The 27,144-nt window shown below is 52.3% G+C and overlaps 1 long non-coding RNA gene across 1 annotated transcript in view; it reads right to left on the reverse strand.

The window, feature by feature from the left end:
- LOC134731702 (uncharacterized) overlaps window positions 1-25,027 on the reverse strand; it is an 87,563-nt gene extending 62,536 nt beyond the window's left edge. Inside the window, exons 1-2 of the long non-coding RNA XR_010114176.1 lie at window positions 25,004-25,027; window positions 4,174-4,285 (exon numbers count right to left, since the gene is read on the reverse strand). This is a non-coding gene — a long non-coding RNA (uncharacterized lncRNA). The remainder of the gene's footprint in view (window positions 1-4,173; window positions 4,286-25,003) is intronic.
- Between the last annotated feature and the right edge of the window lie 2,117 nt (window positions 25,028-27,144).

Raw genomic sequence — 27,144 nt, forward strand, 5'->3', positions numbered from 1 at the left:
TCTTCAAGTTCTCACTATATTCCCTTCTGTACTGTTGAAACTTTTTACCATGAATTTAGTAACTTTAAAAACACATGATTTAGCCCACCAAATCCACCTGCAGGAATTTAGCCCATGGAAAACACGCCTCGCACCTAACAAATATTTGTTAAAGAATAAATGTGAGCAGATTTGGCCATGAGGTTGTACACTGCCAGTGTTGAGGAAAACAGAAGTTACAAGCAGCCTAGGTTCCAACCAATGAGAAGATGGTCTGCAGCCCTAGAGATGATGTTGTTTAGGACTATTCAGTGACAGTCACAGGCATTCACAATAAAATAAGAGGAAAAATTGGAGTTATAAAAATGTTACATAATTTGCCGGGCGAGGTGCCTCACGCCTGTAGTAATCCCAGCACTTTGGGAGGCTGAGGCTGACGAATCATCTGAGGTCAGGAGTTCAAAGGCAGATCACCTGAGGTCAGGAGTTCAAGAGCAGCCTGGCCAACATGGTGAAACCCCGTCTCTACTAAAAACACAAAAATTAGCTGGGAACGATGGCATGTGCCTGTAATCCCAGCTACTTGGGAAGCTGAGGCAGAAGAATTGCTTGAACCTGGGAGGCAGAGACTGCAGTGAGCCAAGATCGCGCCATTGCCTGGGTGACAGAGTGAGACTCCACCTAAAAAAATAATAATGATTAGCATGATCCCACTTTGTTTTACATACAAAGGTGTGAGATCATTAGAATATTTTTTCTTCACATTTTCTTTCCACAATAACCATGTACTACTTTATAATAAGTAAAAAATTTTTTCTTGTAAATAAATGATAAATCTAGAACAAAATCTTGGACAAGAGGCTGCCTCTGTAGCTAATGGTTTTCTTAATCTCAATAGCGATCGAAAGAATCAATTGTGCAATGCAAGCAGGTTTGGATCAGTACCAGCTTGTCCCACAGCACCAGGGGAGTAAGGGACTGGTGCCCTAGCTTCAACAATGGGGTGTGGTCCACACTTCGATGTGGTCTCAAACTACAGGCTCCACATTTCAGAAGGCCCTATGTACCAGGCCCTTGCACCTCCAGGAAGCCAGTAGGACAGAGGGCTAGAGCAGGCTGGGACCATGGCAGCAAGGAATGGGACTGAAATGCATTGTATCAGTGTTTCAGGTCTGCCCCCCTCTCGCCTGCTGGGGGACCTTGCAAGGGCTAACCCCTGTCTGACTCTGTTATCTTTACAAATGACAACAACCCCTGCCCTGCCTACCTTGCAGCAGGGCTGATGGAAGGAGCAAATGAGATGCCTACTACGTGCCAGGGACTAGCAAATTGCTATGTGGATGTGAGGTTATTCTGTGTCCATTCTATACCCCAGAGCCAGGACAGACACCGGAGGTGACCCCAGGAATGTGGTAAAGTTCGTTTCCAGCAATGCCCCCCAACTCCTGCCCCTTCCCCCCACTACCTCTCAGAGCGCCCAGCCACACACACCTGCCACTCCCTCCCTGACGCATCTTTCAAGGAAGTCAGAGTCCCAAAGAAAAGCAAACCCCTTGGGCAGCTGCTGGAAGCAACAGTAGCCCTACTGTCCCAGTTATGAGAATCCCTTTGCAAAGAAAGTTTTTATAAAGAGAAAGGCAAAGAGAAAAGGGGGGTTATGACAACAGAAGTGCAGAGCAAACCATTTCAAGTCCTGACACAGGCAAACTGGTTCTGAAAGTCACCTGTTTCTGAACAGGAACGCAAAGCCCTGTCCTGTCATGCCACACAGCTGGGTATCTGTGCATTGCCAACTGACTTATATAAGCTCTTCAAAAAACCCATTCCTTTGAGTTCCCTGTTTGTGCAAATACTGTCAGGGGCACATCCGAGCACCCCGGCCATCCATCATCACCAGTGCATTTCCCAGGCTGGCGGTGACTCACCCCAGTCCGAACCCGCAGTGCATTCTGCAGGCAGCTTCTGTCACCATGAGGCCTTGCAGCCTGTTAATGCCTCTTTCCCATTTATCGGGCCCACAATAGGCATATTAGTGATGCTGAAACCCTGAGCACTCCCATGGAGAAGAAAAGAGCCGGGTGACTGAGAGGATGTGTGTGTGTTTATTTTCGCCATTCAGCCCAGCCACAGCTTGGGTGTTCAGAAACAACTCCTCTGCTCCGGCAGCACATCTGCCCTGGAGAGGAGAGAGCCATGGGTCAATAGGCCCCTCACTAGGAGCACTCACGCCAGCCCAGTGAGAATTGCAAAGAAGGAAAAAGCTTGGGAACCTTGATCTCTGCTACCAGAACTCATGGGGCAGTGAGACCCTAAGAACCCAGGGTCAGCAGCTGGTCAGTGTGAGGGTGGAGGAGGCTCATCCAAAGCCTCTCAGAGACTCCCATGTCCACGCCTAGGGTCAGCCACACCCACAGAAGACCAGGCCTGTCCCAATCAATGCCAAGTCAGTTGTTTAACCCCAGATAGGAATTCTTCTCTAGAAGTCCAATTTAAAGAGGAAATACAGACATACTGATTTGCAGCCTCAGAGCACAAGTCCCATGGACCAAGGAGCGTTCAAATGCACACACACACAGTCCTGTTCTGTATTCAACAGACCCGGCTGCCTTGCACCCAGTGCTCTGGCTTAACACATCAGTGGAAAACACACAAATCCCATTTGCATCCCTGAAAATGACCAACATGCACTCAGTTACATATGTGACATGATCTCAGATGAGCAAACAGTACAACATACCCTGTTATGGTACTCTTAAAATGTATGCTTCAGTGAGCCGAAATCGCGTCACTGCACTCCAGCCTGGGCAATAGAGCAAGACTCCATCTCTCAAAAAAAAAAAAAAAAAAAAAAAAAAGGCCGGGCGCAGTGGCTCACTCTTGTAATCCCAGCACTTTGGGAGGCCGAGGCGGGCGGATCATGAGGTCAGGAGATCGAGACCACAGTGAAACCCCGTCTCTACTAAAAATACAAAAAAAGGCCGGGCGCAGTGGCTCACGCTTGTAATCCCAGCACTTTGGGAGGCCGAGGTGGGCGGATCACGAGGTCAGGAGATCGAGACCACGGTGAAACCCCGTCTCTACTAAAAATACAAAAAATTAGCCAGGCGTGGTGGCGGGCGCCTGTAGTCCCAGCTACTCGGAGAGGCTGAGGCAGGAGAATGGCGTGAACCCGGGAGGCGGAGCTTGCAGTGAGCCGAGATTGCGCCATTGCACTCCAGCCTGGGCGACAGAGCGAGACTCCGTCTCAAAAAAAAAAAAAAAAAATACAAAAAAATTAGCCGGGCGTAGTGGCGGGCGCCTGTAGTCCCAGCTACTCGGAGAGGCTGAGGCAGGAGAATGGCGTGAACCCGGAAGGCGGAGCTTGCAGTGAGCCGAGATCGCGCCACTGCACTCCAGCCTGGGCGACAAAGCGAGACTCCGTCTCAAAAAAAAAAAAAAAAAAAAGTATGCTTTAATTTATCAGAATATATTGATCTTTGCTATTTGTGCACATAAACAAATACAGACACATTTAGACATACATGACTAAGGCAGAAACCCCAGCTAATGTTCATATTAGGCCACTGATGCCAATACTACTCAAAGAGACTGGAAAGTATGGAAGAACAACCCACAACAGGATCCTCACTAAATCAGCACCCTGAAAAATCAGCAGGATTGCTTCCACAACCTCCCAGGCAACAGAACTGGGAGGTCTACCTGAGGAGCACAGGTCCTTTTGCTTTCTCCAAAGAAGAAGGGTTTTCCAGGAGAGCTTGGGCCCTAACCACAAATCCAGGATGCGTTTATCATTCCAACAGGAAAGATTTCAAGTAAACCCAGTTATTATTGAGGTTTTTTCCTGTTTATTCACCGACTCTCTGAGCCAGATACTGTTCCAGAAACTGGGGAAGCAGCAATGAACAGAGCAGACGCATCCTCACCTCAAGGAGCTGACTGTCTACTAAGGAATTTTACTTTTGCTGATTTGTTTCTTAATCAAGGTAGCAATGTCCTTTTCACTTCACACTTGTGTTGAGTCTCATTTTTCTCAAATATTTAAACCTTGGCTCCAATTGAGATATCTATTAAAAGAGCCACAAGATCCTGAGGTTGGGTCCACGCTGAGTAAAGAGACCTGTGAATTCTAACACTAGGTCCTATTTTCTGTCTCTGAGTTCCTCCAGACAAGTCACATGTCAATGTTCAGCATACCTGAATTCCCTCCCATCCAGCTGTGGGAAACCTTCAAGCATCAGACCACCTGCCAGGAATCCAGAGAGACCTTCAAACATCCAGCAAGTCTTGAGATGTTTCTAAGGATGCCCTGAAGAAAGTCAAACATTAGAAGTGTTTCTTGGAAAAACACATCACCAGATAAAGATAATTGATTTTGAGGGATCTAATCGTGGGTTCCAGATTATTCCCCAAAAGGGAAATAAGGAGGAAGGGTCATGCTTTCCAGGGCGTGAATCTCCAGCAAGGATCTGTCTGATCTGGCAGAGCCCAAGGGAGACACCAAATGAGGGGAAGCTCTGCACAGCTGGAGGACACAGCTCAGCCAGCTCGACACGGCTGGGGACAGGCCACACAGCCCTGTCACCAGTGACAAAAGAAGAGAGCAGAGTGGATAACTTCCCCTCTCTGGCTTTGGCTGTAAGTCTTCCTGCTGAGCCCCTCACCCGGCCTGACTTCTGAGAGAACACCCCGCTCATCTGAGAAAGGCCAGCATTGCTCCCTCAGCAAATCAGGGGGAGAGGGAGCTTTCCCAGACTTTTAATCACTCTCTGATTCAGCGCCCAAAGACCCAGGGACAGGAAGCCCAGCAGAGTTTGCTCAGAACTGAGATAATATATTTTCTAACCAGAAAACACATCTCAGCTAGTTACCACCTCATTCGTCTTTCCAGAGCGGTTATAATTACAGTATTCATTTCATAATTGCTGCCTATTTGCAAACACAAAATCCCTGAATCTTAAAATAAATTACAGTTCTCTTTTCTATTTAACAGCCATTGTGCTGCTAGTTTACAAAGGGGAGACGACACCTCCAATTATTATTTTAATAACAAGCCTAAGGCGAACAAGGCTTGAGTTTTCAGAAGACGACGTGACTTATTAGCACAAAAGAGAGTTATTGAAAATAATTTCATTGAACAGCTCAGTTATGGATTTCTCAATTCTAGGCTCAAGGGCCAATGACAGCAACCTTTGATCTGCCCTTTTTCTGGCTTGCTGCTGACCTTGGCACAAATGATGAGGCGGTCCAAGCTCGCTGTGGTCAGTGTGCTCCTCCCTGCCACCCGGGGCATCTGGTATTACTGACTTAACCTGGTGATTCTAATTCTTTAACGACTATTTATAAAGGGTTCTGGAGGAAAGTGCGTGTAGTACGGGGTGTTATTTTGTGTCTAGGGGCTATGGGGAAACACATGGTGAGCTGGGCCTTGGATGTTGGCACTAAGGCAGGCAGAGGACAGACGTGCAGCTGGGGCCAGGGCAGCAGGACCCAGCCAGGCAGGAAGGCGGCAGCAAGTAACAGGTTTAAACCTTACTTTCGACGTGCCTTTTGCCTGTGAGTGAGGCCAGCAGCTGACACAGCTGTCAGAGCCCAAACGAGAATGTTCGGAACGACTCCGTGCTGCTATGCAGAGAGGAGGGACTGACAGAGTCACTCCCAGCCCGCAAGATGTTTGAGCCAGGTGTGCCCAACAAAAGGCCATACCACCGTGCTACCTCCTACAGAGCCCATGTTTGCTCACAACGGGAGGGGCCTCCCAGCCGACAAGGAGCTCACTCCAGGCTGCAGGGAAAACAAAGCCTCACCTTCTGAGACAGGCACCTCCTTTCCTGTAGGGGGCTGCATGGAAGTCTCCAGCCCCAGATCCCTGCAGGTGTTCCCAGATGGCACTGCTCTCAGACCAAGGTGAACTCAGGGCCCCATCTGAGGGGCAGAGTCACCTCCAGGAGGCTAGAGACAGGATCATAGGTGTATCCCATGGTGGTCCTCCGTCTGCCTCACACCCCCAGACTGCTGTCCCTGCCGGCCAAGGCCACCTCTGACAGCCATCAACCCAAACACCTCTTTGCAGGGGTTCCTGGTGTGAGATTCAGGGATGTCACTGCCAGGAAATCAAAAACTCCTGGATGTCATTCACGGGGAATGAGCACCTTCTATGCCCCAGGCTCCAAGCCAAAAGCCAGTGACACACAGAAGAACAAACTGGTCCAAGTCCCTGCCTTCAAAGAGCTTGTGGTCTAATGTGGTCTGCAGACCCCTACTGTTCCTACCAGTCACATGCCCTTAGCCAAGCCCCTCACCCTTTACCCTTGGCCCTCATGTGAAGAGGGAGACAAAAAGACAAAATGACTAGATACAGATCACACGCTCCAGAGCACCCCGGAGATGCGGCCTGGCCTAGCGTTAAGAGCAGCCCCGACAAACTGCCCGAGCTAGACACTTTGTGCCTGTGTCCTACATGCCAGATGGCAATAAGAAGAGTAGCTGCCTCACAGGGCTGATATGAGAAGTAAATAAGTAAACATCGGAAAAATGCTGTGCACAGTGCCTGGCACAGGCTGAGTGCTTATCATCATCATTATCGTTGTTGTCACTCATTATTATCATATGACATGCTAGGGACATGACAGTAAGGACAAGACAGTCCTCGTCTCTGAGGGAGGTGGAACTGCCTCTTTGCCTATTTTGCACAGTGTGATCATTGCTTCGTTGAGATCGCCCCACCAACCCCAGGCTTGTGGGGATAAGAGAAAGCCCCTGGAGGAGAGACAGCCTGTTGTAAGCAGCTGAAGGCCAAGTAGGTATTAGGCAGGCCAGGCAGAAGGAACCATATGTGCAAAGGTACAGAGGCCAGAGGGACAGGGTAGGCTGGCAAGAACGTGTGAGGTGGGGTGCTCTTGCTGGGCCACTGTGAGGATGAAGAGGGTCTGCCCATCAAAGTCCACTGAGAACTTAGCCACTGTGCAAGAGCAGGGATTGTCCACTATTTGTTTTTCATTGAACTCCAAAGTAAGTATGTGGAATAAGCATTTACTGAGGCCCCACAGCAGCCCTGGGCTGGGTCCTGTGGGGCAGACGGCTGGAAAAAGACCTTCTGCCTGGTTCAGTGAGGCCAGGGTTCCCACGCAGACCACAGATCCCAGACAGAGCCTGCCTGCTTCAGCAGAGGTGCTCACCCATGCGGGACCCAGAATCACACGGCTCTCTGGTGGGGCCTGCCCTGTGTCTGTGGCAGCTCTTCTCTGAGACACACACAGCAGCCCACTGTGTGACTGACAGATCATAAGGCCTCCCCACAACACCGCCAATGCCTGTCATCTGGCATGGGGACAGCTCACCGGCCATTTCATAGGCAGGAATACCTTCTGCACATTGTAGGGTCCAACTGCTCCTTGCTGGATTGAGGCTGGGGGGCTCATGGTTTTAAAACAGAGTTAGTCTCCACTCTCAAGGCTTTCTCGGAGTCCTGCTGCACCTGATATTGCTGGAGGCAGGCAGCCAGGGGAGGGGCAGGAAAGCTGGGCCTGGTGGTCAGGTGGATTCAGAGTAGAGAGGACTCTGCTTGGGCTCCCCTCTCCGGAGCCACAACACCTATCCTGGCCAATGTGGCCAGAATCTGCCCCTGCACACTTCCTCTGTGGCTCTGGGTAACCAGGGTCCGCAAGTGAGGATGCTGGTCAGCCCTTCCTGGTGGAGACAGGAGAGGGTCTGGCAGCTGACATCCCCCTTCCCAATCCGGGACCATCACCTCCTCGCTGTGTGATATGGGACATGTCACCCTCTCCGTACCTCAGTTTCCTCACCTATAAATAGGTTTCCTAATAGTCCCTACCTCAAGACGTTGACTGATGATTAAAATAACACACATCAAGGGAGATGAGCCTGGCACAGTCTGGCTCTCAGTAATGTTAGCTATTATTTACCCCACCGCTTTTCTGGAGAGGAAACGCTGATGGCAAAGCTATTATTGGCACTTCCACGTGGCATTTCCTAGCTTCCTCCACTCCAGGCATACTCGGGAGCCAAATAACCCTGAATACCTCCTGTTTCCTGGGGACAAATCTGAGAAAAAGAAAAAAAAATTATTCAAAATGTGGTGGATACTGTTTCTGAAGAAATGAGTCACGCAAACCATCCCCCTCAAATCTATTCTAAATCTAAGGCAAGTAAAACGGCAGGTGATGTGTAGTGCAATGCACGTGGTGACAAACATACTCACTGGGAACCAAAGACAGGCCCCCCTAGAGCTGCTGTTGTTGTACAGTATGCTCAGGGCACTGGGGCTCCCTGCATGTGACGAATGTGGGTGGCACACCCACGCCCCTCTGTAGAGCTGGGGATCCACACTTCATTACTGTAATGCACCACAACCGGGGATGGGACATGGTGGGCTCTTCATCCGTGACATGCTGTTGATGGTGAGTCCCACGTGCAACCTCTGTATCTGCCTCTGGGGAACACCAGAGTCCCCTCCACAGTCCAAAGACCAGGAGCAGGGGCAGGACCACAAAGCCCCAAACAGAGAGGCTCGGCAGATGTGTCTGACAGCAACAGCTCCATAGAAGTGCTCTTGCACCACAACTGCACCACGACCACACCACGACCAACGGGGAGAGTCCACCTCCCGGAATGCACTTCCTCACGCCTACCACAGAGCCCTGGTGGGAGCTCTGTTCCCCATTCTGCCTTTTTTTCTTCTCCACGGGTTGCTGCAGCCCATCTCAGAAGCCAGCCCAACTTGACAGTGCTTGGGAGGATTCAAACATCTCCCCCAGTGATGATCCAGTCACAGCAGAGCTATCATTGAGGCCACCTCCAGCAGGTGGGCAATGTCCCCTTGCAGCACAGCCAGCACAGAGCCTGAGAGCAGGCACAACTCAGCACTACCAGCCAGGGCCCACAGAACCACCACAGAGCCCCATACCTTGTAATTAGTCCATGGGCCTGGGCTGGGGACAATGGCCTGGAAAAGCCAGCAAATGAGATACGTGCATTAAAACCAGGTCTCTGTGCCAAGCATGCAACTTAATTACATAGCCCGCGTACTCTCTTCCTTCATGAACTCTCACCCCAACCAGTGACGACACAAAGGAGGGATTAAAGACTGCCTGCCGGGGCCAGGGAGGCTAAGTCTGCATCTTCAAAGCAGAGAGGCTCTGCAAGCAACACGCAGAGCTGAGAGCCCCTATGCAGCCCCCACAAGAGACAAAGGAGGTGGGCAGGTATTCAGCAGCCATGACCTGTGTGAAATTCTGACTCTCCGTCCATAACACCTTGCAACAATGGTGGCCTTCCAGCAAAGTGAAGAAGCCCGGCCAGCTCCTGTGATGCTCTTGCCCCACTCAGGCCTTCTCTGCATGGCGGCCATGGCCCCAGAAGGTGGCTACCACAGCTCACACTGCCATTCTCTCCACAGCCAGGGCCAGATCATCTGGGCAGAGTAAGCCACTGGCTTTGGCCTGGAAATCTCCACTCTGCAGGCCCACAGCGTCACTCCAGCATCCTCTAGGATGAGGGTGCAAAACTTTGTCCTAGGAACAGCAATGGGGAACTGGACTGTTGGGGAAGAAAATGTGGTCACTGTCTCCACTGGACAGGGGGCTAAGCCACAGGAAGCCCCCTCTAAAAAGCTGAGGTCCCAATGCCCAGCATGGCCATTTCCCCTGACAGCCTGAGCAGGGTGAGGCAGAGCACACAACACAGTGAGGCTGGCTCTCACCCTAAGCTGATCCCCTAGACCCCCAGTCCCCTCGGGAGGACCATGACCCTCCTAAACCACAGCTGGAAAAACCTGTGGTCAGCTCCAGAAGAGGTTAAGAAGCAAGCCTCAGAGAGACCCAGCTACCTCTCCTGGGGCTCTCTGCCGAAGTGTGCTGGCTCTAGGCAGAGGAGTTGGGCAAAGGCTGTTGTTAACTATGGACTGTGTGCTCCATTTGGACAATGTCATCCCAATGCTCTATAATGCCCCCTAATCCCAGCCCACGTGTCTAGAGGGAAAGACAGAGATCCCAGCCTTCAAGGATCTGGCCTGGTTTGCTCACAGCAATAGAAACAGTTTTTTTGTTGTTGGTGGTTTTTTTTGTTTTGGGTTTTGTTTTTTTGTTTTGTTTTGTTTTGTTTTTGTGATGAAGTCTCGCACTTGTGCCCCAGGCTGGAGTGCAATGGTGCGATCTCAGCTGACTGCAATCTCCACCTCCCAGGTTCAAGCCATTCTCCTGCCTCAACCTCCCGAGTAGCTGGGATTACAGGCGCCTGCCACCACGCCCAGCTAATTTTTGTATTTTTAGTAGAGACAGGGTTTCACCATGTTGGCCAGGCTGATCTCGAACTCCTGACTTTAGGTGATTCGCCTGCCTCGGCCTCCCAAAGTGCTGGGATTACAGGTGTGAACCACTATGCCCGGCCAGAAGCACAGTTTTTTATACCAAGGTCGATGGCTCCAAAGGCATGTGCTGGCAGAAGGCAAAGAGCTCAGAGGGCCAGAAGAGCCAAAGAAGGGCCTGCCAAGGGGGAGGCTCTTCCAGCCTGGCCCCTGTCCTGCCATGAAGAAGCAGATCAGGCCAGGAGGACAGGAAGACATAGAGTCAGTCATATGCCCTGCCCTGCCCTGCCCTGCAGCCCCTAAAACATGCTGGGCCTGCACACCTGCCAGCCTCAAGGATGGACAGCAGCAGGGCCTGGACTGCAAATTTGAGCAAGAGGCTTCTGGACTAATGGCAGGGCCCCTGGAGAAAGAAGGGAGAACCCCCACGTTGAGGGGGCTTAGACCCCTCAGCCCCTAAGCCCTACTGGAGGCCCTCGCCCATGCCGCCTTTGATGTGCCCACCAAACCCGGCAGCTTTGAGGCCCTCTCTGCATTCCCAGGCCTGCTGAGGTCCCAGAACTGCACCTGTGCTGTCTGTCACAGTGGTTGGGGCCTGGTGGGCACCCACATCAGATCCTCCAGGCTGTGGTGGGCACACCAAGCCCAAGAGGCAGAGACTTACCAGGGCCACACAGCTTGTACTTCTCACTGCCCCAAACACCAGCATCCACACTGCTGGCCATGCTGGCAGAGAGGGGAACTCTTTGGGCTGGCAACCTGTTGCCTGTGGTCCAGGCCACTCAGAGAGCCAAGGCAGCCCCAGAACCAAAACGAATGCACTCCACCCACTGGAGACTGTGGCAAACCATTATTCCTGCCACTGCGATGTTAGTGATCCAATAATCTCCTCGGCATCTCTGTTTCCTCATCTGTGACATGGTCCCTCTGTCACCCCCACCTCTAAGGGAGGAAAAGGCAATGCAGTAGAGCACCCTGATCAAAACACACATTTTGACTTTCACTCTGGGGTTCCTTGTTATTAACAGGAGGCTAAATCTGTGACTAAAATTAAGTACTAACATTTAGGAATGATTTACCATCTCTACAGATTTACAGCAGATTTAAGGAAATTTCTGTAACAACATCCCTTTCACAGCTGGCTTTCCAAGGCACTTTCTTCAGGAAAGCAAAGCAAAGGAGAGACTGAGCACTCAGAGAGGAGGGGTCTGGGAGCCCTGGCCATGCCGGGAAGGAGGGGTCGGGGAGGTCTGGCCACGCCGGGGAGGACAGAGCACTGGGAGCAGCCCTGACGCTGCACTGCCAGCACACAGCAGCCTCCACCCAACCTGGAGATGGACAGGGTGGCCCAGTGGTGAGACCACCCTGGCTTCCTCCATTCCCACAACTTCCCTGCTAGGCCTCCCTGGCAGCAGCAGGCCCATCTCTAAGATGGGAGTCACACCAGCACCCCTCCTGGGGTTGGAGTATGGAAAGCACAGAGCCTGGCACATGCCGAGGCCAGTGGATGCTGGCTTTCACATCAGCCTCCCTGCACCAGCACCACCATTCCTCCACTGAAGGGCTTGTGCTGAAGCTGCCGGTCTGCATGGGGTGGCCATAGGCAGGATGGCACTCTGCAGCCCTCCCCCACCTTGCCCACGAGGGATGAAGATGGTGCCTCCACATTTTGCCACTCCATTCCCAGTCCTCCCCGGTCCTGACTTGGCTTCCCTCGAGAGTCAGGATGAGCAGAAGCAGGAAAGGCACAGGCAGCAGGGGTAAGACCAATTATGTATGAGAGTCTCTTATAATCGTCCAGCTCCAAATGGTAGTAGTTTAGGGGTCTGGGGGATGCCAACAGGATGGGCCAAAGCCTATGGGAGAAGGACCAGAATCCCAAGGCAGGGGGATCATCCTAGGTTGGAGCAGCTTCATAACAATCAAGTGAGACGGGGTTTCACAAAGGAGGAATCAGGCACAGAAAGAGCAAGGCATCTGCCCAAGGTCACACAGCTAAGTGGTAGAGGCAGGACTGGAACCCGGGCAGTCTGACCCTGGAGCCCTTGGTCCAAATCACTGCTCTGCAATGTCTTTCAACACCACCCTTCCTTCCCGCCTCCTTGGCCACACCTCAGGCTGCCCAGCGAGGGCCAGGAGGTGCCAGGACAGCAGCTCCAGCCTCTGCCCTTCCTCCCTGCTGCTGGATCACAGACCTCCACAGCCCAACCTGAGACCCAGGCCCAACGGCAGCCCACTCCCACACACCGCCACCTGGGAGAGCTGGCAGGCCCAGCCTACGAGGAGCGGCTCGTTCACAGGCTGGTAAAGGGGCTAATTAAACACCCAGCCCATGCCCCCTGCCATGACGAGGGAACCCTGCCACCTCATTGCCCTGCTGCCAGCCAACAGGCTCAGAGGAATGCCACACAGAATTCGGCAGCGGGCAGAGCAGGGCGAAATCCCTCTTTATAGAGTTATTTTTGCTGTGGAATTTTCACTGGCCTGTAAAATATTTTTATATTTATTACACGTTTAACGGGAGCTCCTAGAACCAACAGGGTGTAAATAATGAAAACTAGGGCAGTAAAGGCCCCAATAAACCTTGCACCAGCCCTTTGATGCTCCCTGTGAGCTCCAATTTCTCCTTCCTCCCCAGACCCCAACCCTTTGCCCTGGAGCAAGCCCAGAAGGCCAGCAGACCTTCGGGAAGCCCATCTTTGGCTCACAGAAAATAGACTCACTCCGTTGGCACCTGGGACTATGCTCCTGGCAGACCCCACTGAATGTGCTAACTGAGGAAAGGCCTACTGTGTGCTCAGCCAATGCCAGTGCTCATGGGAGTTGAGCCAATGCAGTGCTCATGGGAGTTGAGCCAGGAGACTCCAGTGAGGGCCTCACCTCCCACAGCCCTGCAACCTCAGATGGCTCCCATATTCCCAGGTCCCAACACCAGCCCCAAGAGCACAGACATGCATGGGATGGTCACATTCCTATGCCCTCAGGGCCTCACTAGAGAACCAGAAGTCCTAGGAGAAAGTGCTCCATCCATAAATACCGACCTCCACACCTCTGCAGCACCCTGGCTCAGTGTGCCTGCATCCTATGGCTGCATCTATAGGCACAGAAGGCTCCCAGAGCCCCCACCTGCACCCTGCTCCCCATGTCCCCTCATACGATCCACAAGAAAAATCCAGGAGGAATCAGGCCCCTAGATCCTGCCCCAGGCAGGAACACAGACACAGAGAGGGGAGAGACCTACCCAGAGGGCAGGTGCCAGTCAGTGGCAGATCCAGGGCTAGCCTCGGAGCTAGAGACTCTTCAGTCAGGGTAAGAGATCTCGCCCGAGCCCCTCCTCAGGTAGGAGTCATCTCTCCACATGTCAACAGCAGCTACCCTACCTCTGCCTGCCAAAACCCCCGATGACCAGGGGTCAGTCTCCAACAACCCAACTCTCTCCATTCTGGGTCATCCAACAGTCAGCAGCTGAACCCAAACCTTCCTCCCCAAAGCTGAGCCCAGCTGCTCCCACCTCTTCACACGTATCCTTCCCATACCCGAGCCCAGGTAAGCAACCCCTCCCAGACCATCCCCAGCTCTGAGAGCACACCCACCCCGCTGCCCACCCCAACATGACAAGGTGCCCAATCGTCACAGCACCAGGCTGCCTGTGCCTCTTATAATGGGGACCCAGCCCCAGGAGAGCACCCAGACCCCTAGATCAACCAAGACACTGAATGACTGTTCGTACATCTGGAGGTGGCCTTCACTGGTGTTTTTTAAGCACTCAGAGCATGTGACCAGTTGACCCCAACTTCATAGCCAAAATCCTGGCTGTTGAGTCTGGTCTGTCCTACTAGACTCCAGGGAAATGATTCCTGACTCAATGCAAGAGTCTGCACCTGTGCTGAGCAAAGCGTCCTCACGGCCTGTGGGCACCCTGCAACCCCCCTCCTGGGCACCCATGCAGTCAGGGCTGCCCTTCCTTCAGAGCGGAAGCCTCTGCACATCTGCAAAGACTACAAGAGGGGCCTGTCCTTCCCAGATGCTCAGGAACAATGCCAGCCACACTCTATATGAATCACATCCCATGTCTGCCCCACCGACAGAGGTTGAACACGACCCTAGGAGCGCACCATCCCTGTGGAGCTGCAGACAAATGTGGGGGTGAAGGGTGTGAACCATGGCGGCTCCTCAGACACGAGTCAGGCTGGAGCAGCTCCTCTCCAGGGGCAGATCAAGCTGCAGTTCCTGCCTGCAGCTGCCGCACCACCAGGAGATTCTTGTCTCTCAACCCCTGATAATTATAGTCCCTGGTGCTCGATTAACACTGGAGTCATTGCAGGGTGTTGGAACAAGCAGAGTCTGAGTAAAGAAAATTAAACAACAGTATTTGACAAGTGGCCCATCCCCTGTGGCACCTCCCTGAGCCAGGCAAAAGGGACCGTCTAGGCCTTGCTGGCCCACCCAGGAGGAGCCGGCCCCTCAGGGCAGGAGGCAGGAGGCTCTTGGTAAGTAGGGGCAACGCCCACTTGGAGACCCAGGAGTGGAGAGAAGAGGAGCTACAGGGCCCTGGAAAGGGGGCTGTGGGAGACAGTCGTCTCACAGGGAGGCTGCACAGGCCCCATGGCCTCTGCACCCAAGAGGGGCCACCTCTCAAGGACCTCTGCACATCTGCTCCCCAGGTCTCGCTCACCCAGAGAGCAGCCACAGAGTCAGATTCAGGGGCGCGGTAAGGTGCCCTCTAGGAGTTGCCTGGGGCTCTTCATGGCTGAGCAGGTGGGGAAAACTCAGCCTCACTGGATAGAAAGTGGCACCTGTGCTACTACTACTCCAGTCCCTCCCTGGCATCTTGAGGAAGCAGGCTAGGGAGAGATGGGGTCATGAGAGCTGTGCTGGGGCACTTCCCAAGCCTTTGCTGTGTCAGCCCAACAGCATTCCCATCTGGCCCCCAGCCTGGGAGCTGCAGCCCAAGATTTGGTGCTGAGCCCCCAGGTGCAGGAGTCACCCAGGAGACTCCCACTGAGCCATCAAGTCCCCAGAGGGCTCTGACATCAAGCACTCAACCTCCATCCCCTGCCCCTGAAAGCTCCTGGGTCCCGCAGTCAATCAACAAACAGTAATGGGTGTCAGCTGCATTGGAGCAAGTTGCTAGTGTCAGCCACCTACACAGTCCTGCTCCTTATAGTCTTTTGCCACGGGATCAAGCTCAGGCCTCACACGAAGGACCCGCAACACTGATGCCCAAGAGACGCTGCCAGCAGTGCCAACCATTTGCACCCACTCTAACAGTTGCTGTAACCTCCCATTTTCGTAAGTGAGAAAACTGAGGGGCTCAGAGAGGCAAAGTGACTTGTCTGAAGGAGCAGAGCCAGGATCTCAGTCCAAGTCCAACTATCCAAATCCCAGAGGACATCTGAGGACAGTCCAGGCTCTTTCTAAAGGACAGCTCAAGGGCACCTCCCCAGGCAACCCTCTTCAAGCCCCGCGTTCCCAGCACAAGCGCCAGCTCCTGGCTTGCCCTCCCTGTGTCCCAAGCTGCAGCTAGGAGGAGGGGGTGTGCCTCCCTCCAAATTCCAGCCAGAGAGGCACAGAGCAGACTTCAGCTTCCCGGCACCCGCCATGAGACAGAACACATGTTTTCTGTGTTCCCTCCCTCCTCGAGCTCCCAAACATGCTGGAGATATTATTATTATTTATTATTTGCTGAGTGCTGACAGCGTGCTGAGCATCAGGCCCAGGAGCCCAGGCCCTGCCAACACGGCTTGCAGTCAGACACCCAGCAAGACACGGCCCCCGGCCACCCGGATACACGTGCAGCTGCCGGGGCTGGCTGCCGGGGTCCCCAGCTCAGAGAGCCTCCTCTCCTATCCTCAGACTCCACAGCCATGCCCCTTGGCCTCTCCCCACCCCAGCAGGGAGGTGTCTTTAGTCCCAGGCAGCCAGATGCTCCAAGGCAGGGCCTCCAACCCCACAAAGGGTGAGAGGATTCACCTGGAGCTGGGCTGGAAGATGCAGGAAAAGCCCCTGCCCCCAGGGCCTACTCAGCCCAGCGCATGCTCATGCCTGCCAGGTCACTGCAGCAGATCCCATGAAAAACCAAGACCGCCATATCACCAGCCCGTCCTCTCCTGAACACCCACCTCACTCTCGCCTTCCTCCTCTGGAGAGAGGACCAGAGGCCAGAGTCAGCTCCGGGGCATGGAGATTCCCTGCTCTGTCCTGGGAGGCAGGGCCAGGACTAGGGTGAGCAAGTGAAACACAAAAGCTAAGGGAGCCAAAAAAACTCAGGAATCAAGATAAACAATATTTCCACACAGTATTTCTAAAAATCAAAATTAATGCAAAAGTCTATGATGAATAAAATACCAAAATGTTAAATAAAGACAGGATCGGTAGTACTGGTGTTTCCTTCACCTCAGGCTCCAGTGTGGCTTCCGTGGCACTGCGGGGAAGGCCGCTCAGTCCAGGGCGCTCCCCCAGCCCGTCCTCTGCATTGGAGGAGTCTCTGCAACCTCATAGCCATGTCATGGGTCAACATCCCAGACCCCCTGAGTGAGGGCTCCTAGAGAAGGTCAGCACCCACCCTAAAGGGCCTTCCTGGAGAAGAAGGTACACAGTGGTCAGAGGGCGCCTGACAGCATCTGGAGGTGGCACAGGGAGGAAACGCACCCTGGGATACCTGGGCTTCCCATTTGCTCAGCCCCAGCTCCTCACTCAGAAATGGGTCCTGGCCAGGCATGGTGGCTCACGCTTGTAATCCCAACACTTTGGGAGGCTGAGGTGGGTGGATCACTTGAGGTCAGGAGTTCGAGACCAGCCTGGCCAACATGGTGAAACTCCGTCTCTACTAAAAATACAAAAAGTTAGCTAGGTGTGGTGGCAGGTGCCTATAATCCCAGCTACTCAGGAGGCTGAGGTAGGAGAATCACTTGAACCCTGGAGGCAGTGGTTGCAGTGAGTTGAAATCATGCCACTGCACTCCAGCCTGGGTGACAGAGCAAGACTCTGTAGAAAGAGAAGAGAAGAGGAAAAGAAAACGAAAAAGAAAAGAAAGAAGGGGTACCCTGTCTGGATCCCCAGAAGCCACAGTCTCCCATGGGGATACTCGGTGTGCCCCACATCATCGCAGCTCCCTCCCCCACCAGGAGTGCAGTCCCAAGCTGAGGCATGCTGCTGAGAAAGCCTGAGAAGGAGCCCCGCCCCGGGGCTGGGGCAGGTCGAGGAGGGGCAGGCCTCACAGTCAAGGTGTCCCCACCAGAAATGACCCATGGAGAAGCGTCCTCCACACCCAGTTCTAGCTAGGGGGCGTGGTTTCTGTAGGTTTGAGTCTTGGGGGACTGCCTACCTTCAAAGTCAAATAAGAGTCACAAGCTTATTTGTCCCTGGCTGCCAAGATTCCAGGACAGAAGGCTTCCCACCCACCCCAAGCAAAGATGCCCACGACCCAATCCCCAGAACCTGCAATGATGTACCTTACATGGAAAAAGGGGTCTTTGCAGATGTGATTAAGTTTGGGGGTCTTGAGATGGGGAAATTTTCATGCATTACCTGGGAGGGCCCAGTGTAATCACATGGGTCCCTAAAAGTGGAGAGTATTCCCCAGTTCTGGTCAGAGGGAGAAGCAACGATGGAAGGGGGTGTCCAAGAAATGCAGTGCGGCTGGCTTTGAAGATGGAGGAGGAGGTCACGAGCCAGGGAATGCAAGCAGCCTCTAGAAGCTAGAAAGGTCAAGAAAACAGATTCTTCCCTAGAGCCTCCAGATGGAACACAGCCTGACTGAGGCCTTGATCCTAACCCAGGGAGACCATGTCCAGCTTTTGACTTACAGAATTGTAAGATAATAAATGCATGTTGACTTAAAGTCCCTTAGTGTGTGGTAATGTGCTTCAGCGGTAATAGAAAACTAACACTGCCCCAGAGATTTCAGCCACCCTGCCCTCCCCTTTCTCAGGCTTCTTCATGGAAGGACCTGCCCTTGGCCGTCGCTTAAGGAGCTCAACTCTGTGACTGACACAGCCTGCTTTCTAAGTATGGGCCAAGAGTCCATGCTGAGACCAGCACAAGCCCACAGGTAGCCCTGGCCCCCACCTCTTCCACAGGGGCCCCTGGGCAGGCCCGCACTCCATAGCAGAGCCTGCTCCCATTAGCCGCTCAGTCTCCCACTCTGGCCCCAGGCTGGTCCCAGACCCACTCATCCCTCTGTTTGGATGACACAGCCTTCCTTTACTGCCACAGCCCCTCTCAGACCACTCTGCTGGGTGCATCATCCTGCAACAGCAATGTCAACTTCTCACTGCCCTGCTGCTGCTGTTCTGAAAGCTGCAAGGCTTTTTTGCTATCCCTCCAATGCCATGATGTGCAAACTGTACTCCCAGAACATTGGGGCCACTGGAGACTTTGGGAGGTGGTTTAAAAGGCAAGTGAATGGGGGTCAGAAATACCCAGCTAGCTGTTCTGCTGTGTACAGACAAGCGTTCACTTCAGCAAAGAGGTCTCCAGATAAGCGAAACGTGTGAATACCCTGGCATGAAGAGGGAAGTCACAAACCTGTGGCAGAACTCAGCAGAGAGTGCTGTCCCCATGCAGTATCAGTACTTTTGTGTCTGTTGGTGCGATTGCTGGATTGATGTCTGTCTCCCTCTATAGGCTGTGAGCTCCCACAGGGTGGGACCATGTCAGTTTTGTCCCCACCTTGAAACCCCAGAATTAAACATGGTGACTGGCACCTTAGAATGAATACATGAATGAATGAATGAGTAAATGAATTAGTGAATACCCCTTAAACACACACACACACACACACACACACAGAGTACAGCCCCAAATCACTTCCCCAGCCTCTCAGCACACTGTCTCTAGGACACAGCCCATCTGAGAGCTGCACTTTCTGGGACCCCCTCAACACGCTCTATCGGAAGTGCTGTGGGAAAACGTGGAGTAGAAAGGCTTCTCACTCATCTCCACTCTGCTTAGACCCAGCCCAGCTTAGGGCTGGACCTATCCGAGGTGCTAGCAACACCGACCCGACCTCAGTCATCAGGGCCAATGATGGGCCCATCAGGGGCTCCCTGGGGTCCATAAGTCCCTCTTTGGCTTCCTCTGCACTCACTGCTGCCTGCATCCTCACACAACCCCCAGATTCAGCCGAGAGTAGGGGATCTGAGTGTACTTGCACAAGCGTGGGTGTAAGCATTTGCAACAGAAAGGTCAAGTATCCCCCAGGAACCAACACTCACCAGCAGCATCCTGGGCAGTGGGTCCCCATGAGCTGGGAGAGGCCGGTCCTTCTGAGAGTGCTAGGAAGGCTGCTGTGAGGGAGGACAAGAAGAGCCCTGGAGTGTCAGGGAGGCCACGTGTAGCTTGTCCAAGCATCTGAGGCCCTACCCTGAGCCTCACATGCTCCCATTCAACAGACATCAAACACCTACTATGCACATACACTCTCACCCCCGCACCTAGCAGGTGCCTGTGCACAAAGGTACCTGCTCACTGCAGCAGCTGCTCCCAAAAAAATTCCCTGGGCCAGGAAGCTGCATCCCGCACCCTAACAACCAGGCAACTCAAGCCTTCACATGTGTGTGAATCTTCGTATGCCAGCAAGAGGCTGTGAAGGCCTGGGAGGTACCATCAGGGAGACGATCAGGTCTGTGTAGTGCAGTGATTCACAGCCCAAGACATCCCTCCCGAGGCTACTGTCGAATTATCAGCCCCACCATCTTCAATTACGAGGCTTGTCACTCATCTCCAACCATCAGAAGGAAGTGAGTGAGGAGATTAATGTCTTTTTAAAAACTGCTTTCATCCCTTAAAAGGATTCCTGCACAGATGCCATTTGCATTTCTAAGAGGAGAGGCAGAAGAGGCACTCAGAGACTCAGCTGCTCCCCGGCCCCCTCAGCCATCTTTGATCATCCGTGTCTCTCCCAAGGCCCTCCCAGAGCTGTGAGGCCAGGCCGGGAAACCCTTCCGCTGAAGCCTAGGTGGGCCGGACATCCATGCTTGCTTTCCTGGGCTCCCCTCAAGAGAAAGAGGACAACTGAGCCACAAGTCCAGCAATCCCACAAAGCAGCGCCCAGGCATTTCTCTCAGGGAGTCTGTCACGGGTTGAACTGTGTCCCCAAAAAGACATGTTGAAGTCTGAACCTCAGAATGTGAACTTATTTGAAAATAGGGTCATTCCAGATATAATTTGTTAAGATGAGGTCATCCTGGGGTAAAGTTAGCCCTTAATCCAATATGACCAGTGTCCTTATGAGAAAAGGGAAATTTGGACAAAGACACAAGGAGGATGCCACATGATGGAGGCACAGACTGGCGTGATGCATCCACAAGCCAAGGAAAGCCAAGGGTTGCCGGCCATCACCAGAAGCCAGGAGAGAGGGATGGAACGATGCCCCCGCAGAGCCCCCAGAAAAGAGCCAGCCCTGATTTTGGACTTTTAGCCTCCAGGAAGTGAGAGAATACATTTCTGCTGTTTTAAGCACCCAGGTTTTAGTACTTTGTTATGGCAGCCCCAGCAAACAAATACTGAGCTCACAGTCATCCTCATCTCCTTCATCTTAAGGCATCTCCACTCTGGCCCCAGTAGGGAAGCAGACACTGAAAACTAAGCACAGATATGGCCCATGATGGGTCTCAGAAACAGACAGGCCCCTCTCCTCCTGAAGTGCTCTCAACTACTCAGTCAGCTCATTAAAGAATCACTGTCCCCAGCTTCGACCTCCTCCATAGCATTAAAGATGTTCTCCAGACACTGCACAACAGAGCCCTGGACAGATAGAAGGTGGGGAAAGGCATGGGGTCCTCAGAAATGCCCCAGACCATCCCAGAGCTTGAGATAAATGCAAGCAGGGGTGGGCACCACCTGGGATCTGTGCCAGACCGGCAATGTAGGATTAAAGTAATGTGAAAGCCATGCCAGCTGACGAGACCATGCTCCACTGAGGCAGGGACCATTACATCCCCAGTGCCTGGGCAGTAAGTGCATCATAACTGTAAGTAAAATAAATGCACATTGCGGAGAGGCAAAGAAGAGGGGACTGCCATCCCCTGCATGGCAGGCAGTGAGGGTAAGGGAAGGAGATGTAAAAATATGCCTGAGTACGTCACTAGGGTAGATCCAGGAAAGCCCTGACCCCCTGAGGGCATCCCCGACCACCCCTACACCATGCACCTCTGCAAGGTTGCCAACAACCATCAGCACCAGGACCCACCAGGTACGGGGGTGCCCTTCACTTCCCAGGGACCAAATATCACTGCTGTGCCTGGTAGGAAAGAAGAAATATTGTGCAAGTTTGAGAGCCTGGCTGCATAGGTTCAAATCCCAGCTCATCTGCTTACTGACTTCATGAGCCTGAACAAGTGACTTAACTTGCCTGTGCCTCAGTTTCCTCATCTGTAACATGAGGGGGTAACCACACTGATCTCTTGGGTCGAGGAGGACTAGATGCGTTAATGCATGGAAAGCACCTGGTACAGTGCCTGGCACATGGTACGTGCTTGGTAAGTGTAAACTGACACTATTTGCTATCATTATCCCATTTCCTTACAACTCCAGGGAATAGATCCTTTCACTTGCTTTGTTGGCATTCACTAATGACTCTTCTCCGTATGACGACACCCAACAGCTATTTAGAGAAAATTATGCCTTGTGCCAGGAGCACAGAGGAAAGTTACCAAGGCCCAGTAGGAAAAGCAGACAAAACGCTCCAAGAATATGAGATATAAAACATCATCATCAGTAGAGATGGGATGATCTAGGAGGTCATGCTGATGAGGGCATGTCAGACCGAAAGACATTTGGGTCTTGAGGGTTGAATAGGAGTTTGTCTGGTGAGTCTTGCCCAGTCCCATAGTAGGTGTTCCATAAATAAACAGTGACTAAACTGAGGTAGAGTCACAGAAGAAAATTTCAGCCTAAGGGAAATGAGAATGTATGGTGTGTTCAAGAATAGAGAAGGGACAGGCTATGGTTTAGCTAGGGTAGGGAGTATGTGAGCAAAAAAGCAGGAAAATAGGTTGAGGTCAAGTTAGGCAAAGATCTTGAACACCACACTCAGGGGTCTTGGCTTTATTCATGGCCTCTGCAGAGCAAAGACAGGGGTGGGGGTGAGGGTGACAAATAAGAGCTGGGTTTAGAAAGGTGACTTGACTTGCAAAGCAAGTGACACAAAGCTGAAGGCAAGAGACCAGGGAGGAGGCCAGAGCATCCCCGTCTTCCCTCACCAACCGAGCCCTGCTCTCCATTTGCCCTTGAACCATCTTCCTGGTAGAGATGTTCTCAAGCTCATACCCCTGAAGACCTCACACTCCAGCTATTCTGGCGAAGGATACAGTGCCCACAGCTGCCCACTATCAGAAGATGCCCTCAGCCAAGACCTTTCAGGGAAACGTTCACGTCTCCGTGCAAGTCCTCAGCTGACAAATGGAATTGGGCTCAGAGACAAGTTCAAGCCATAAATTGGGAACCCTGATAGCAGGGTGACTTCTGGAATTCCAGCAAAATGACACTCAGCACTCAAAGCATGCAGGCCTTTCCTCTCCCTCACTCCCCAAAGGCACCCCCTTCCCATCTGCTCAATCCAAGGATCCCGGCTAGTGGATTTCTTTCCAAATGCAGGCTGTGATGTTCTGTGTCATGAGCACTGGAGAATTCCCCCACGGCTCTGTGACTTACCCAGCCGGGTCCCAAGCCGTGCTCTGACCTCACTAGCCTGGCAGAGAGGTTGCCGATACTGCCAACGCTGCCCTGACCGTCTGCCTGGCAGCTGGGGCCACACTTAGGCAGCTGCCCCAGCATGCACTAAAATTAGGTGGCCCATTAGATCCAGGACATGGTGATCACAGGCACGTTGCCAGCACTGGCTCAGAGGATCATTCCTCCTAGCCCAGGACTCAAGCCAGAGCAGAACAAGAGTGGCCCAGCATCTCCTCTTAGACCCAGGGAAACTGAGGTCTGGAGAAGGGTAGGGACCACCAAAGAAGTGTAAACTTTGATTCTTGTTTATTTATTCAATAATATTTCCTGAGGCTGAAAAGTAATATATACCTCTGGTAGAAACTGAAAATATATTCCATGAAGAGGTCAGGGAATTAAACAATCAGAATCCCGCCATCTGAGCTAACGCACATTCTGCTGTGTTTTATACAACAGAAAACATACTTTACAGACAATTTATAAAATATTTCTTTCTCCTACTTAGCATCACTTTTGCAAATCATAAAACATTCTTTATATACATTAATTGAGTCAATTTATAGTATTCCATTTTATTGAGATGCCATAATTAATGTAATAAAAAATTTCCTACTGTTGAACATTTAACTTGTTCCTTTTTTTGCGATTATAAATAACACTGCAGTGAACATCCAGGTGCATGAATCTTTGTCCCCATCTATGATGATTTCCTCAGGATAGATTCTAGCCAGTAGCATAAATGAGTCACCAAGAGAAGCATATTGTAAGGCCCTGATACAGATTGCCTGCTGCTCTCCAAAAGGCCAAACCACAGGCTAGCTTTTAATAGCAACCTCACACACCTCTGCCTGCACTGGCCGTGGCTCCTTACAGCCACAATTTGCTCGTTCCTGGGATAATTTCTCTCCCAAGGAATCCAGTGTCAATAAAGCCTGCCTGTCTAGCACTGCAACCACATGAATCTGTTCAGTGCAAGTCTGCCCCACGGTTCCTTTCCCCTAAACTAGCCACAGCATCCAAGAGATACAGGTAGGAATCAAGTCCCAGGCCCCAGGGACTCAGACATGCTGCTACTCCAGTGTATGTGAGGCTTAAATTAGGGGTCAATGTGAAACCCATTGATCACATGCTTTGAATAGCCCCAAGGACCTCTCCTACATCTCCACCTTTCCCCCAGTTCACCCTGCTGTACACACACCCAGGAAATGATCCCCTTGAGGGGTGCTATCCCTCCCCAGCAAGGTTAACTGATGACCCAAATTATGACAACAGACCTAAGCCAGCAACCCATAAAGCAACATGGGCCAAGAATCGAATTGCCTTTGCATGTCCCAGCAGAGAAACTAAACTCCAGGCTCAGTGTAAATAAGCTGTCTCTGGTCCGACGTCAGCCCCTCTTGCCGGCAAGTTATGGATGGCACTGCGTATCACCCATCATAAATACAGCCCCTTGGCTAAACAAAGCCGACAGCTTTGTGCCAATAACCTTTGAACCACTCAAGCCCAGTGTCAATTGTATTTGTCTTCAAGCTAGGTTTACTCTAGACTGTTTGCTAAATCAGGGCTCATCTGTGGAGATAATTCAAATATATTACAGGCACCAGGCAGACACAAGGGCCTCCCCCACCTGGCCTCACAGGGGTCGCCACCACAGCAGCCTGCACATCCCCTAACCACTCAGCAAGTTATTCTGGGAAAGAACAAGAAACAAGGGGCAAAAAGAGACACTGAGGCCAGGATCATAACCTTGGATCTGCCGCCAGCTCTCTGTGCAACCCCAGTGAAGTCACCAGACCACATAAAGCCTCTGTTTGCTCCTGAATGAAGGGAGAACCTATTCTCCTAAATCACAGAGAACTTATTTGTGGAGGCCTATTCACAAGTGAAATCGGCCTGCCTGAAGGAATCAGCTCTGGAAGTGCAGAAATGCAGAATGAGTTCCCACCTCGTGCAAGAGATGGATGTGCCCAGAGCAAAACCAAGTCCTGCTGGGTTGAAGAGCAGCCAATGTGAAAACAATCTTACCTGACTCGGGTGGGGCACGGCAGGAGGTTCTAAATAGATATAGTGTAATACATAGATAACCTTTAACAAAAAGCACTATAAAAAAAAAGGGGAAGCCACTCTGTGGTCAAGGCAGGTGCAGTTACCATGGCCACCGAGGCTGAGCTAATTTGTACAATTTGCATTTCCTGAGTGCCTGCTGCGTGCCAAGCACTGGGCGCTGCCAGAGGGACAGGGACTCAGGCAAGGCTCATGCTCCCACAGCCAGGGCCCCCCACCCCACACCCACTCTGACCACCCCACCCACCCATCTTCAAAATCTGGGGCCCTCTTGCCCAGGACTCTGAGTCCCCAGTGCTTCTCACCATTTGGGGAGATTTGCCAAACCCAGTCATGAGCCTCTCACCTGCTAGGATCCCAAACGACCCCCAGGAAGTGGGACCAAGACCCAGGGAAGTACCCCACTCTGCTTCGTCTCATGACCATGAAGCTGTGGGCTTGACAGTTCAGGAGGTTAGGGTAGGAGGACTAGGGAGTCGAAAGCTGTGTTTAGATTATGTCCCATGAGCCGCTCTTGAAAATGAATGAGAAGAAACTCCACAAGAAAAACTCTGTCAAGAATGGAAGGGCCAAAGAGTGAACACAGCTGTCAAGAGAGGCTCCAGGCAAGCTGGCCCCAGGCACCCAGCACCTGTGAGCATCAGTTCCTCTTATCTGTAAAATGGGAATCACATGTTATGCCCAAGGAGTCACTGCAAAGATCAGACAAAATGGGAACCATCAAAGCCTTCCGCATCCTGAAACACGCAGGAGGGATTATTGCTGTTATGGTTATAAGTCTGTGCTTCTTGCACCCAGTCAGGAGGCAAGATATTCGAGTTCTGCCTCTGGTTCCACTGCAGGAAAGTGTCCCCCACCACCCCTGGGCATCACTAGAATAATGAGAGACTTGCGGAAGGCAATCTCTAAAGTCTTTTCAGCTCTGATGCCATAGGATTCATTCTGTGATGTGGGTTAACTACAGAGGCCAGCCCATGGCAAGGTGCCCCCTCAGAGGCCAGCCCACCCCCCTGCTCCCCACCAATATGATGGAAGGATGCTGGCAAGACCAGGGTCGCTGTCACTCACGTTTGGGAGCCTCACCCCTCTCTGGGATGCCGAACCCCTCCAGCTTTCACGTCTCATCTCAGCTGGCACCTGGAAGACGGGAGAAAAAGGTCACTGTGCTCCATGCCTGGACCATCCCTTTATCATCCACGTACCTGGAAGCAGGAAGACAGCAAGGCGGCAGCGCCTGTGCTGAGAAGGAAGGCAGGAGACATTTATAAATGACCCTCTTAGCTGTTTACGAGACACCTTCTGAGAGAAAGCAGAGGAGGAGAAATAAACTTGAAGTAGGGAGACCTGGCGGGCGTCGCGATACGCTTTGATAAGCCAGCTGCGCCAGCATTTCTTCTCCATTTTTATGACCACCTTTACGGCCCTGTGTTTGGGACTCTTTATCAGGGGCCGGAAGGAGAGCGTGAGCAAGATCCAAGGCAAAGAGCCTTCCCCAGCAACTCCACAAGCAGATACAACCTCATCTGGAGATCAAGATAACCTCAGTTTTACTCCCAGTCCAAGCGGCCATCCCCCAGACACCCATATCTGAGGTGGACAAGAAATTCCTGAGCACGGCAATAAATCTGCAGATCCAAGCCCTCCTGGAAGCCCTGACTGAGCCAAAGCCACATGGAAACAAAACCAGGGCTGAGGCTGGGACTGAGGTTCTCCTGAGACCACTTAGCAGCCCTCATCAGGACACTCTGGAGCCCTTGTCCCAAAGCCCACTGAAGTTGGGAAGAGCGTTTCAGGGCTCCCTCCCCAAGCAGGGTTTGGGGTCACACCCAGGTTGGAGCTAGGACTCTGCCATCCCCACTCCCCTGAACTTGCCAGGATTGTGAAAAGGCTGAAAGCACCAGGGCAGGAAGCTCTTGCATCAGCCAACCTAGGTCTGAATCCCAATCCCTCCCCTTGCTGCCTGAGGCAGTAACTCCCTCTGGGCCTTAGGTTTTCTCATCTGTAAAATGGCCCATGCAACAGTACATAACCTTGCACGATGGGACACACAGAAGGAACTCAACCAATAGGAGCATTACATTGGATGACTCGACAAAGTAGCC

The sequence above is a fragment of the Symphalangus syndactylus genome, chromosome 11 (genome assembly GCF_028878055.3).
Source record: "Symphalangus syndactylus isolate Jambi chromosome 11, NHGRI_mSymSyn1-v2.1_pri, whole genome shotgun sequence".
NCBI classification, from domain to species: Eukaryota; Metazoa; Chordata; class Mammalia; order Primates; family Hylobatidae; genus Symphalangus; species Symphalangus syndactylus.